Source organism: Lactuca saligna, chromosome 2, assembly GCF_052625555.1.
Source record: "Lactuca saligna cultivar CGN05327 chromosome 2, ASM5262555v1, whole genome shotgun sequence".
Classification (NCBI taxonomy): domain Eukaryota; kingdom Viridiplantae; phylum Streptophyta; class Magnoliopsida; order Asterales; family Asteraceae; genus Lactuca; species Lactuca saligna.
In genome coordinates, this window is record NC_136418.1 from 111343354 (window position 1) to 111356254 (window position 12901).

The following is a 12901-nucleotide window of genomic DNA, read 5'->3' on the forward strand; positions in this document are numbered from 1 at the left end:
TTCGTCAGACTTTTTACCGCTGTGCTAGTATTGTTGAGCCCTTCGATTCTCATTTATATTGTGTTGGCTAAAAGTCTCTCGATCTCTATTTCGAGTTTTTAGCTGTCTACTGTTATATCTGTAACTTAGAAAAATCACAACTTCCTCATACGAAGTCAGATTTGGACGTTCTTTTTATGTACGGTTACGGTTTGATGATATCTATGACTTTCATTTAGACACCTAAGGTCAAAAAGTGTTTTATTGAAACTTTGCGTTTTTACGTAACTTCGTATTGCCGGTTTTTGTCGGGAAACTTAGAATGGTCATAACTTCTTTGTTATAACTCGGATTTTAGTGTTCTTTATATGTATGAAAACCTTGTTACAATATCTACCACTTAGTATACTTAATTACGGTTTTATAAAAGTTTAAATTTTGACCTGAATTATGCTGTTGTTACATTATCCCCCCGTTAGAGAGAATTTCGTCCCGAAATTCGCATTTTGATTGGGACTCCCATACTTGCGGGCAGGCATGAGTGCTTATGGTCCATTTGTTCCTCTTGTTCCTTTATGAATCTAGATCCTAATATGCGTGTTTCAACGGACCTTCATTACTCCGCCTATCACTCCGACCGATCGGGATCGTGCGGTTTTTGGGTTTATTTACTTATGTTCTTCTAAATGTTAGCATATTCACTCGATGAATTAGGGCAGCTATGTTTTGAAGTTCATGGTTGGATTCACTGCTAGTTTCTGAGCTTGGATTTGACTTGTTGTAAGCGTGGTATTTCTAAATGATCTGTTGGGGGGGGGGGGGGGTACTACGGGAAGGTTGTAAAGATTCCTCACATGAGTACTTCGGGGTTTTGAAAGTAGAAACCAATTGGTGTTTGTGTCGGGTTTGTCATTATAAATCGATCGAGTTTCGTTAGTCGATGGTTAAAGTGAAAGGGTCTTTTATAACACGTGGAACTGGTATGGGTAGGGCCACACCAGTCCACATCGAATGCTGATGTCGGTACTTCTCATTGTAAGATGTTCGTTAGTGAAATAGTGCATTCTACATGTGTGTTTTCAGTGCTTTTTAGTCTATCTCCATTATTACTACTATAGAAGTTTTGTTAAATGGTTGGGGTGTTTGTTCGAGTAGATTTTTAAACTTGTGACTCACGGAACTCCTCTCCGTCCCTACTATCAAATGGAATGTACGTAAATAAGTTATCAAGGAGAAATGTACCCAGAATAACCGTGGGGTCTGCAATAGCCTCCTCTTGGCCCATTGCGAATACTCGGCCTTTTCCACCAGCATTCATGATGTTTGACTCCAGGCAGTCCCTTCGGAAGTGTCCCGCTACTCCGCACTCATAACAAGCACGGTCTACTCCTATATTTGTGGCTGGAGTAGTTGGTTGGGCTAGTTCTCTACAATAGCGGATGGTGTGTCCCTTTCTATTGCACCTAACGCAATGCATTTCACGGCAGGGTCCGTGATGATGAAAGTTGCATCGGTTGCACTTAAACTGGTTGTCGTTGTACGACCTTTTGGGTGTAGGAGTATAGTTTGTTGATTTCTTTTTGCCATTTCTTTGATTTGAATTGCCTCCCCTCTTGCTCCAGGGTTTTTGTTTCATGTTCTTGTGTTTGCACCTTGCGGTATTCTTGTAGGTAGCTACTGGTAGGTGGCTTCGATTGTTTCTTTGATTAGGATTTTTGATATCGTTTCCTTCCCTACTTGAGTAGACAGAGTTATTGTATGCTATAATGGCTACCACTATGGCTATAACTGTAGCTTCCAAAGTGGCGGTGTCCAATTGTAGGAATGGGGTTGCGTTCGTAAGTTGGTTATTTCCAGTCCTTGATGTGCTGCTAACGTTTGCTTGAGACAGTGCAGCTGTTACTGCCGCAACGATAGCAGATTGCACTATGTTGGGGTCATATTGAGGGGTTGCGTTTCTACATGCTGATCTACGAGGAGACATTTTTCTGTTAAGGAAATAACAAGAAGAACTATAAGTTTTAATGATTCGAAAGTCGCGCATTAGTGATTTGCTATATAAGAAGTTTGGTTTACCCCTGAATAGGGTTTTGAGTTCGACTCATAAGGAGATTAGATAAACTCATGAATTGGAGGGGTATGCAAAGGGTTTAATAAAGGAAATACATCATATATTATAAAACATGGTTCATTACATTTTGTAGTTAGGAAAATTTGACCTATCTAAAGGGCTCCGATTACAAGGTTAAGAAAAGTAAGGACTTTATCTGAGGTCTTACGCTATGAAATTTTTTTGGAAGTCAGACAGGTATTATTTGTTATGTGAGCTGGCTACATGGGCCTTAGATTCTGCAAACTGACGCTCCATCTCGAGCATACGTAGTTCATGTCTTGCCTGGCGTGCCCGAAGTTCTATCACTTCAGTTTGAGTTGCCATTAGCTCTCTCTGCAACGCTTCATTTCGATTTACGATTCTCTCGTGAGCTAATCCTAACTGTCGGATGCGAACTGTGTTGACTCCAGTGTTTGCATCATTTTCCTCAGTTCGATGGATGGTCGTCCGTCCTTGTTCACCAATGCGAGAAATCTGACGAACCAATATAGGAAGGGCTCTGTCTGCTGAGCCTCCCTCGCTTAGGTTGTAGAAGCTTCGGTCTCTGTTGAATGGAAGGGGTTGATCCTGTTCGCGGCTCAACCTATTCAGGTTAGTTGCCCAAAGGGGCGTCGAGCCATGAAATTCCGGTTGAGGATTAGGATTTTGAATTGGAGCCGTTAAGGGTAGGTTATTGTTCTCTGGATCTGAGTCTGATTCTTCTTGCATTCCTTCTTTAAGATCATTCTCTATCCCTTCTCCATGACCTTGGTTAGGGTAGTAGGGGTCACCGGGGTGATGGAATCCAGCCATTTGAGTCTATACGAGAATAGGGTTAAGAATTGACTATAAGCAAAAGCACATGGAATTTACTCTTAAGTTTAAGGGTTGAAGGCACTCGAATACTCCCTTAGTATTCTTTAACGATATGCTTTTGGTAAGTTTTAAATTTGTTGTCCATTGCAGACACTCCTTGGCATACGTTAGTCGGCCCTTGGATAAATATAGTTGATCAGGCTACATTCTTCCCAGTTCCGATTACATGTCCCAAGGCATACCTGCACTGCACAACTTATTTATAATACTTCTATTTTGTTTTAATTATGATACTGACCATGTTATTAATATGAAATGAATGCATGCCTACTTTACAAAAACTAAATAAATTTAATTTTAAAAGTATGACTCTTACTCAGAGTGTTTTTGCCCAGTTGTGTTTATAGTTGTATACCAAAAATGGTTTTGATATACTTAATTCACTATAAACAATGCTCTGATACCAATCTGTCACACCCCCAAACCAGAACGGCGGAAACGTTCGGGGGCGGATGACGTCATATTCAGTATCATAACAGTTCATAGAAAGGAAAGTACACACCACCATATATATTAAAGTTTGCAAAATGTTTACATAATTGTATTCGTTACATGTTCAAAGTTAAATGCATAAACATCTTTCAAAAGAAGTAATTAACATCAGCACGTTAATCCCCAAAAGTTGATTTCCAAATCTACTTAGCGGTTCCCTGATAATACAAGTTATTTCAAAGAGAAAGTGTCAACAATTAAGTTGGTGAGTTCATGAGTAGTGTTTTGAGAAAATGTACGCCATTCGAAAGTTCGTGTATGTTTTCCAGAAAACGCAGTATTTCAAATGTAAAGAGTTATGACTTGTTGTGTTGGAAATGAATGTATTAGATCCAGAAAATCCCATATTTTCCCTAATGGTTGAGATATGAATTGTTGTGTTTTCCAAGAAAAACCCTTATTTTCTTGTAAAAGTATGAAATGCATATGAATGTTCGTGTTATAAGTTGTAAATAATTGCACCAGGAAAATCCCTTATTTTCTTATTAGTTGTTTGGTTTGTATACAGGAAAAACCCTTATTTTCCTAACATAACTGGCAGTCTCTAAGACCGAAAATCGCAAGCACCCAACGTTCTTAAAAGTTGTGTCATAGTTTTATATAATAAAGCTATACGAAGATCGCATTTGTTAGATGAAGAATAGTTTTAATAGCTACTCGTTCATAAAAGCATAATACCATAATAATTGTATATCCGGTGAGTTTTATAACCATACTAAACATAATATGCCTGTAGCGACGTTCTTCAGGCGCCGTAGCGTTATGACAACTGTCACCCCAAAGGACGGACTGTAGCTAACAGTCAGGATGCGGGATCATGACTTCCCGTATAGATCTATACACATTTGACACGTTCTCCGAACGGGAGACTCTGGTTATAGACAGGACTTGTGGCGATACCTTTTAGCAAAAGGTAGTATTTGAAGATGTACACATCTCATGGATTCTCAATTAAGTCTGTATTAAAGTAATAGTTTTGTATGCAAAGTTTATCCTTTTTCACAATGTTTGACAAAGCATAAATCATAAGTTTTTAGAATGTATAAAACGACTTAGCAACGAAAGGTGCTTTGAACTCACTATATACTTTGTATAAGTCTAATGCATGCAAAGTATGACAAGAGTTCTCCATAGTAGTAAGGAATTCTAAGTGATTTATTCAATAAAATCAAGTGAAGTGAAACTTTATAAAATACACGATAATAACCGTATGTTTATTTGTATTCCCCCCCTCCTAAGAGAGTATAAAATCATTTAAAATGTATTTAAAGTGTGTTTGAAGGGGGTATTAACTCACTATATACTTTAAATCTAGGAAAAATGTTTAGTTTATACATGCATTAGAACAATTTATAGTTTTAAAGATAGGATGTTATTGTAATATATTTTGTATACGGGAGTTCCCTATAAAGTTTATAAATCACATATGATTCTACTTAATAAGAGTGTATAATAATATTTATATATATAACACCCGATAGTAGTCGTGTGTTTTACTTGTATTCCCCCCCCCTCCTAGAAAGCATATAAGAGCGCTTAGAATATTTAAAAAGGGTTAATTAAGGGGTATGAACTCACTTGATCGATTGAAGAAAACACGATGAGAACCGAGTAGAACTTTTACTCGAGAAAGCGGATCTCTCGAGATTCTCGGGAAATCTCGGGAGTCTCGGGAGTGTAAAACTTTCTTCCCACCTTGGGTATGAAAACCGGGCCTTTGGGATGATTCCGAGGGTTGAAACATAGAGCTTTGATGCGCTAAAGGAAGGAAATTAGCAACTTTGGCCGGCACCCTTGCACCCTTTATATAGGGGCTGGAGGGCACACAGCGCGTACGGGACGTCATCGCTGACCGCATCCTCCGTCGGAGCATTGGGGCGACGTGGCTGAACCGGAGCCTAGCATCCGGGTACGCGGGGCGTACATCGGTACGTTGGGCGTACGAGGGATCGGACCGGTGACTCCTTCTTCGGATAATACCGGGCTTTAATTTAATTTATATTTAAATTAATTAACAAACTTCAAAAATTCATATCTTTCTCATACGAACTTTGTTTTCGATGTTCTTTATATCCACGCGAAGGTGAGTGTACGATCTACAACTTTCGTTTAGACTCCATCGGCTAGTTTTGAATTTATTTTTAATATTATATTTTTAACAGGCCGAGATTGGAAAATTCCGTTAAAATTCCATAACTTCTTCATCCGATGTCCGTTTTCGTCAGACTTTTTACCACTGTGCTAGTATTGTTGAGCCCTTCGATTCTCATTTATATTGTGTCGGCTAAAAGTCTCTCGATCTCTATTTCGAGTTTTTAGCTGTCTACTGTGATATCTGTAACTTAGAAAAATCACGACTTCCTCATACGAAGTCAGATTTGGACGTTCTTTTTATGTACGGTTATGGTTTGATGATATCTATGACTTTCATTTAGACACCTAAGGTCAAAAAGTGTTTTATTGAAACTTTGTGTTTTTACGTAACTTCGTATTGCCGGTTTTTGTCGGGAAACTTCGAATGGTCATAACTTCTTCGTTATAACTCAGATTTTAGTGTTCTTTATATGTATGAAAACCTTGTTACAATATCTACCACTTAGTATACTTAGTTACAGTTTTATAAAAGTTTAAATTTTGACATGAATTTTGCTGTTGTTACAGATCTGAGGTTGCTACCTTTGATCTGGAGTGGAAAAGGACTTAAGTGCATTAAAGTCCCTGTTCTTGTGTAATTGGTGAAGCCATCATATCCCAAACCCTATCCATAGAGGGTAAAATGCCTAGATCTCCTTGGATTCACGTAAAGTTTGACACTTTACGTGATGGATGGCCTTAGGAGGGGTAGATTTATGGTTTGGATCATCTGCATGGCTTGGAAAGCCTCTGTATGGATTCAGACCCGGTCGTACTCGGCGAGTCACATGGGTGGACTCGGCGAGTTGCTTGAAGAAAGGCTGGAACTCGACGAGTTGGAAGAACAACTCGGCAAGTAGGTTGAAGATAGTCGTAGACTCGACGAGTCTGTTCTTGGACTCGGCGAGTCTGGTCGTAGGGTCCAAGTTTCTTTTGGAAGTGCTGTGACTCGGTGAGTCAAGGGATGACTCGGTCAGTTATGTGTGAGTGGGCTCAGAGTTGTTGGACTCGGCGAGTCTCGGGGTGACTCAGCGAGTTGGGTCGCGAATTAAATGAGGTTTTGTGTATGAGGACTCGGCGAGTCATCGGGTTGACTCGGTGAGTACAGCCAGTCAGGGGTAGACTTTGACTTTGACTTTGACCAAGGGTTGACCAGTTGGTTTCCAGGGGTAATTTGGTAATTATTGGTATTTATTGGATTCAGTCTTTTGGGTATTGACAGTGTTGGAGTTCGGGTTGGAGGCTGCAGCAGCGTGATCTTATCCTTTCAGTAAGCAGTTGCGAGGTGAGTTATCCTCACTATATCAACAGGGTCTAAGGTACCAAGGTCGGCCCTTTATCGGATTGAGATCCGGGTATTTGTTGTTATGTTATTGCTTTGATATGTTTGCATCCGGGTAGTTAGGATGGTATTCGTTAGAGACCTGGTTAAGGTCGGTATCCTGGTAGATAGGATGATGCTATGCTAGTGACCGGTTAGGTCAATATCCTGTTAGAGTATATTGTGTTATGTGATCTGCTAGATCGGTTTGACTGAATATGAATTCTTATGTGATTGTATGTTTATGTGCACACGGTTGTTTGGACTGGAGTTGGGTTGAGGCGGGTCCTGCGTCGTGCTCTAGGCCAAGATACCCAGGGCGGACCGGTTGTTCCTAAGGCCCAACGAGCAGTCCGGATAGGGTGTAGGCCCCACGAGGGCGGACCAGACGTGCCGAGGCTTGGAGATTGGACCAGGCCTACTGAAGGCCCGATGTGGGCGGACCAGTTATACTGTAGACTCAGAGAGTGGACCAGGTGGGTTGAATCCCCGGTGCGGGCGGACCAACGACACTGCAGACTCGAGGGACACGATTGGACTCGGAGGGTGGACCAGGTAGACTGAAGGCCCGATGCAGCGGACCAGTCTTACAGTAGATCCGATATGCATGGTTGTTCTGTGATTCGTTATGATATAACATGTTATGTGTATGGTATATGTGGTTGGTATTTTGGGGGTATCTCACTAAGCTTTCGGGCTTACAGTTGTGGTTTAATGTTTTTAGGTTCTTCAGGAGACTGTGGCAAGGCAAAGGCGTGATCATACCGCTCCTTGTGTTTATGTTTTATGAAATGGACCTGGGAATACTCTGATAATAAATGTGTTGGAAAGCTTTTTGTAATAACTTAATGAATTGGGTTGTTTTTGAAAAGTTTAAATTTTGTTGAAATTTTGGGTCGTTACAAGTTGGTATCAGAGTCTTGGTTTGAGTGAATTGGAAGAACACTTGTGTGACTCTAGTCTCAAATCGAGGGGGGTTTTCATAAGAGGATTTAAAATGGTTTTCAAAATAATTAAAGGAGCACGCGGAGGTACGATCAGCCGGATCCAGTAAGTAACCCCAAAATACCATACATGATATTTGTTTTATTGAGCTTTGATAGAACAGCATGCTAGAGTTAGGCTAGGGATCTTAAGGATTTCATGATGTGTTGCCTGATTTATGATGCCTACTAGCCTAGGGTTTCCTTGTGAGAGATTTCTAGTGTTCCTCTAGTAGCGAGGATAGAGCGTTGTTATGTATGTCTTCGCTAGGGTGTTGTGGTAGTACTTCATACAAATATGGGTAGGTGTGGAAGGTAGTATGGGCCCGGACTACTGAAAGCACAGGACCCATACGCGTATAAGGGAAACCATGACCTCTAGGGTTGGGTTGAGAGTTGGTTCCCAGGATAGTGGGAAGTGTCTGAGGTTTTGTAGCTTATTTTCAGTATGTAGATTTTCGAGGCATGATGGGAGTGGATCCGGGTCAGGATCGGGAGCAGGAGAGGGAGTTCCGGGTGGGTCCGTACCGCCCGAGGTTGTTGGTCAGATGAGTACGCGCGAGTTGGATGCGAGGATTCGTGAGATCCTGCATGATGAGGTTGATGCATTGTTCTGGGCCAAGCTGTCGGAACTGTTTGGGTCGATCAAGACCGCCATGGTGGAGTATTTTGATGAGCGCTATGCGGCTCTCACGGAGACGGCTGCCGCGGTGGCTACAGCGGCTGTAGCAGCGGCAGGGGGAGGAGCGAGTAGAGGTTTTCAATATCGGGACTTCGATAATACGAAGCCTCCCACCTTTGATGGAGTTCAGGATCCGATCGTTGCTATGAGATGGTTATCAGACGTGGAGGGGTGTTTCTTCACGTGTTCATGCCCTGCTGATCAGAGGGTGAGGTGTGCTCTGAACCTGTTAAGGCTCGGGGCAAGGGATTGGTGGAGGTTGACCACGGGGTCATATTCGGATGCGCAGAGAGCTGCGGTTTCATGGGATCAGTTCAGAGAGATGTTCAGCACTCGTTATGTTCCACAGGTCGAGAGGGAGAGGTTGGCTCAGGAGTTCCTTGAGCTGAAGCAGGATTCGGAGTCGGTGAAGGAAATCACCAGGATGTTTACTGAGAGCGCGATGTTTTGCCCTGAGTTCGCTTCGGAGCAGGCTCAGATGTCCCGATATCTGACTATGCTAAAGAGAGATATCATACAGTTTGTGTCTGCGCAGAGGTGTGAGACCTTGTTGGAGTTGCAGGAGGCCGCCAGGCAGCGTGAGTTAGAGATTGAGTTGCAATTGCGTGAGCTGAGGCAAGCTCCAGTGCAGTTGCAGCCGGCGACGAAACGGTCTAAGACCGTTGATTCCAGGATGGGAGATCAGGGCAGCCACGTTTGTCGGAAGTGTGGGAGGGGTCACACTGGAGTTTGTCGGTCCGGTGGTGCATGCTGCAAGTGCGGAAAGGAAGGGCACTATGCGAGGGATTGCCGGTAGTCAGTGTCGGTTCGGGATTTGAGGATTTGTTATCATTGTCATCAGGTTGGGCACTTGAGGGTCAACTGCCCACAGCTTGTTGCAGGACCGGTGTAGGCTCCAGCACCGCCCACTTTGAGGATCACAGGAGGAGGTCAGGGTGGAGCGGAGCCCCCAAGGGCTCAGGGACATGCTTTTCAGCTTTCAGCAGAGGAGGTCAGGGCAGTACCGGATGTAGCTGTGGGTATGTTCTTCTTAGTGTCTTATTATTTTATGATTATTGTGTGAATTTCGGTATTATATTCTTTGGTTTTGAGGGTTATGGCTTGGTTATGGATCTAGTGTTTGGAAATTCGTTGGTTATCTTTCGTGAGGGTTGTTCGAGGGAATCGGGTGTTGGTCTGGATATCGGGTAGCAGTTGCAGTCTGAGGAGTGGTTAGCGGAGGATCGAGTTCTTTCGTGTTGGGATCATCTATATTGTTATGTGATTGGTGAAGGTTGTTCTTGATAGTGGGAAACGGTTCGCGTGAAAGGGTATGTGTCATGAAGGGTTGTTGAGGGAAGTCGGTAATGGCGACTGGTGGTTGTTAGTCAGTGCCCTAAGTGGGGGAGAATTGGAAAATTCTCTAGAAGATTGATAAGTATAGTAGGATGTTTGGCTGCTTGGGTTTCAACAGTGGTTCTGTCAGTCGAGAGTATAGACCGGTATGAGTAAGTGGCAGGCGTGCTGGGTGAGATGCATACCAAGGGTATTTGACTGTGTAGGGCCTGGGATCAGGCCGTGATCGAGTATGTATGATGGAGATAGAGTTCGGAACCCCTAGGGGGCTAGAACAGTATGCATGGGAGTATTTCCTGGAGAGGTAACTCGGAATGTTGATTTCTAGTTGAGTGGTCCGGATAGACTGAAGGCCAATAGGCGTACCATTCAGGCCGAAGGCTCGGTGAACGGTCCAGCTAGACTGAAGGCCCTGGAGGGCGGTCCAGGTCTTCTGAAGGTTATGAGAGTGGTCCAATTTGGCTGAAGGCCTAAGGATGGCAAAAAAAACCGGAACCCGATGGGGAAACCCGAAACCCGATCATTTCGGGTCGGGTAACGGGTCGTTATCGGGTTTTTTATCGGGTTCGGGGCAGGGAGTGGGTTATCCTCGCCCCGACCCGCCCCGCCCCGATTATATATATATATATATATATATATATATATATATATATATATATATATATATATATATATATATATATATATATATATATATATATATATATATATATATATATATATAAATATGTTCTAAAAAATTTGCTGTTAATTGTACACGTTCAAATATAAAATACTTATCGTGGACAATTTTTTTAGTTATTAACAATCTGGTGTTAATGATCATTTTTATGTGTTTTGACGTATTAAACAAAACTTAAATCAAATAATTTTTTATATAACATCCAGTTTATTTTATTAAAGTAATGCATCATGTTTTTAATTTAATAGAGTTGCTAGAACATGTATATTTTATAAGACATTGGGGTACCCTAAAAGAGAATAAAGATTTCGTTATCAGTTGTTGTAAACCCGATAAGATACCCGAAACCCGACGGGGAAACCCGAAACCCAATGGGGCGCCCCGATAAGATACACAAAAGTTATCGGGGCGGGTTTGGGAATCCATGCCCCGCCCCGAACCCGCCCCATTGCCATTCCTATAAAGGCCTGGTAAGGCGGTCCAGTCATGCTAAAGACTCTGCATGTGTCGTTCGATCGGTGTGAGGTAATGGATTGAGTATGTCGCAATATGTTAGCGTTGCAAGGTCTAGCCCCATATATTGATCACAATCAGTGGAGGTAGTGCATGGACTTGAGAGTCTTCACAATTGGATTCAGAGTATGTATGGTGCATGGGATAGCGGTTATACTATAAAGGGGTGGTGTAGCCTTAGGTAAGCACCGTGGCACTTGTTGTGGTGACAAGGCGGTCAAGTGGTTTTCCTTGGTAAGGAAAGAGGGAGGAATGTAATTCCGAAGGGGAGTGCAAATTCACGGAAGTGAAAGCAGTAGCGCAGGGTTATGATCAGAGTGGTCCAATTGTAGTCATTAAGTAGCGCGTGTGCGGCGGCGGTATGGGATGACATCATGTGGGGATGTTTTCTGGGGATGCAGGTATGGAGTTTTGGATTCCCAGCTTGATTTCGGTGAAGGAATTGTGTAGCAGTGGTTCATCCTGAGGGATGTTTTGAGGGTCGTCAGTGTGATGGGTTTTCCTAACCCGAGGGTGCTAGAGCTAGTTCAGCATGTGCATGCGATTGCAAGAGGAGAACTCATGGGAGTTGCTCTGAAGAGTGTGTCTTTCTATCATCATGGAATGGATAGAGTTGGACTTGGATCGGGTATCGGGTGGTGCATAGTTATTTATAGCTCATATGGTCGAGTAATGGTTGTGATTTGGAGCAGTGTTGCATCATGGGTGGTACTCAGTTGTTATATGTGGTTATCAGAGGGTAAAGCCGGTGGCCGGCTTGTGATGGTGGTCAGGACACCGCGAGCAAGGAGAAAGTGAGTTTAAGGTTTCCATGGTTGTGCCTTGAGAAGCCTAGTTGGGTTAATGCCAGGAGTTATAATGCAAGAAAATTTCTAGAGTTAAGTTGCTGCAGACTTCGAGGGCGAAGCCTAACTTAAGCGGGGGAGAATTGTAACATCCTGGAATATCAAGAGTAGAGTTGAAGGGTTAAAAGTGTAAATTTGAAGGGCAACTCGGTGAGTCCATGGATGGACTCGGCGAGTAGGGTCGCGACTTTGGTCGCGTGTTAAGTGGCCTACTCGGCGAGTCCAAAGATGGACTCGGCGAGTAGGTGCTGAGTGGAGAAAACCCTAATTTCGGTGGATGAGCCCTATATAAAGGACATTATGCCCTCTTCCTAGTCTCCCTACCTTCCCTTGAGACCAGAAAACCGAAGAAACGTGAGTGTGAAGGATTGGAGTGCATTTGAACCTTGGAAAAGAGATTTGAAGGAAGATCTTGGGGAGTTAGGAGGCTTGGAGCAAGGGGCATTGCTTGGATTCAGATTCCATTGTTGTTGGGGCTTCATCTTGAGGTAATATCTCGTTCTTGGGCTGTGTTCTTCTAGATTGGTCATTTTGGGGTTGTGTGGGAAGCTTAGATTGTGGTATCTTGAGTTTGAAGGATAGATATGAGGTTGCTACCTCAGATCTGGAGTGGAGAAGGACTTAAGTGCATTAAAGTCCCTGTTCTTGTGTAATTGTTGAAGCCATCATATCCCAAACCCTATCCCTAGAGGGTAAAATGCCTAGACCTCTTTGGATTCACGTAAAGTTTGCCACTTTACGTGATGGATGGCCTTAGGAGGGGTAGATCTATGGTTTGGATCATCTGCATGGCTTGGAAAGCCTCTGTATGGATTCAGACCCGGTCGTACTCGGAGAGTCACATGGGTGGACTCGGTGAGTTGCTTGAAGAAAGGCTGGAACTCACCGAGTTGGAAGTACAACTCGGCGAGTAGGTTGAAGATAGTTGTAGACTCGACGAGTCTGTTCTTGGACTCGGCGAGTCTGGT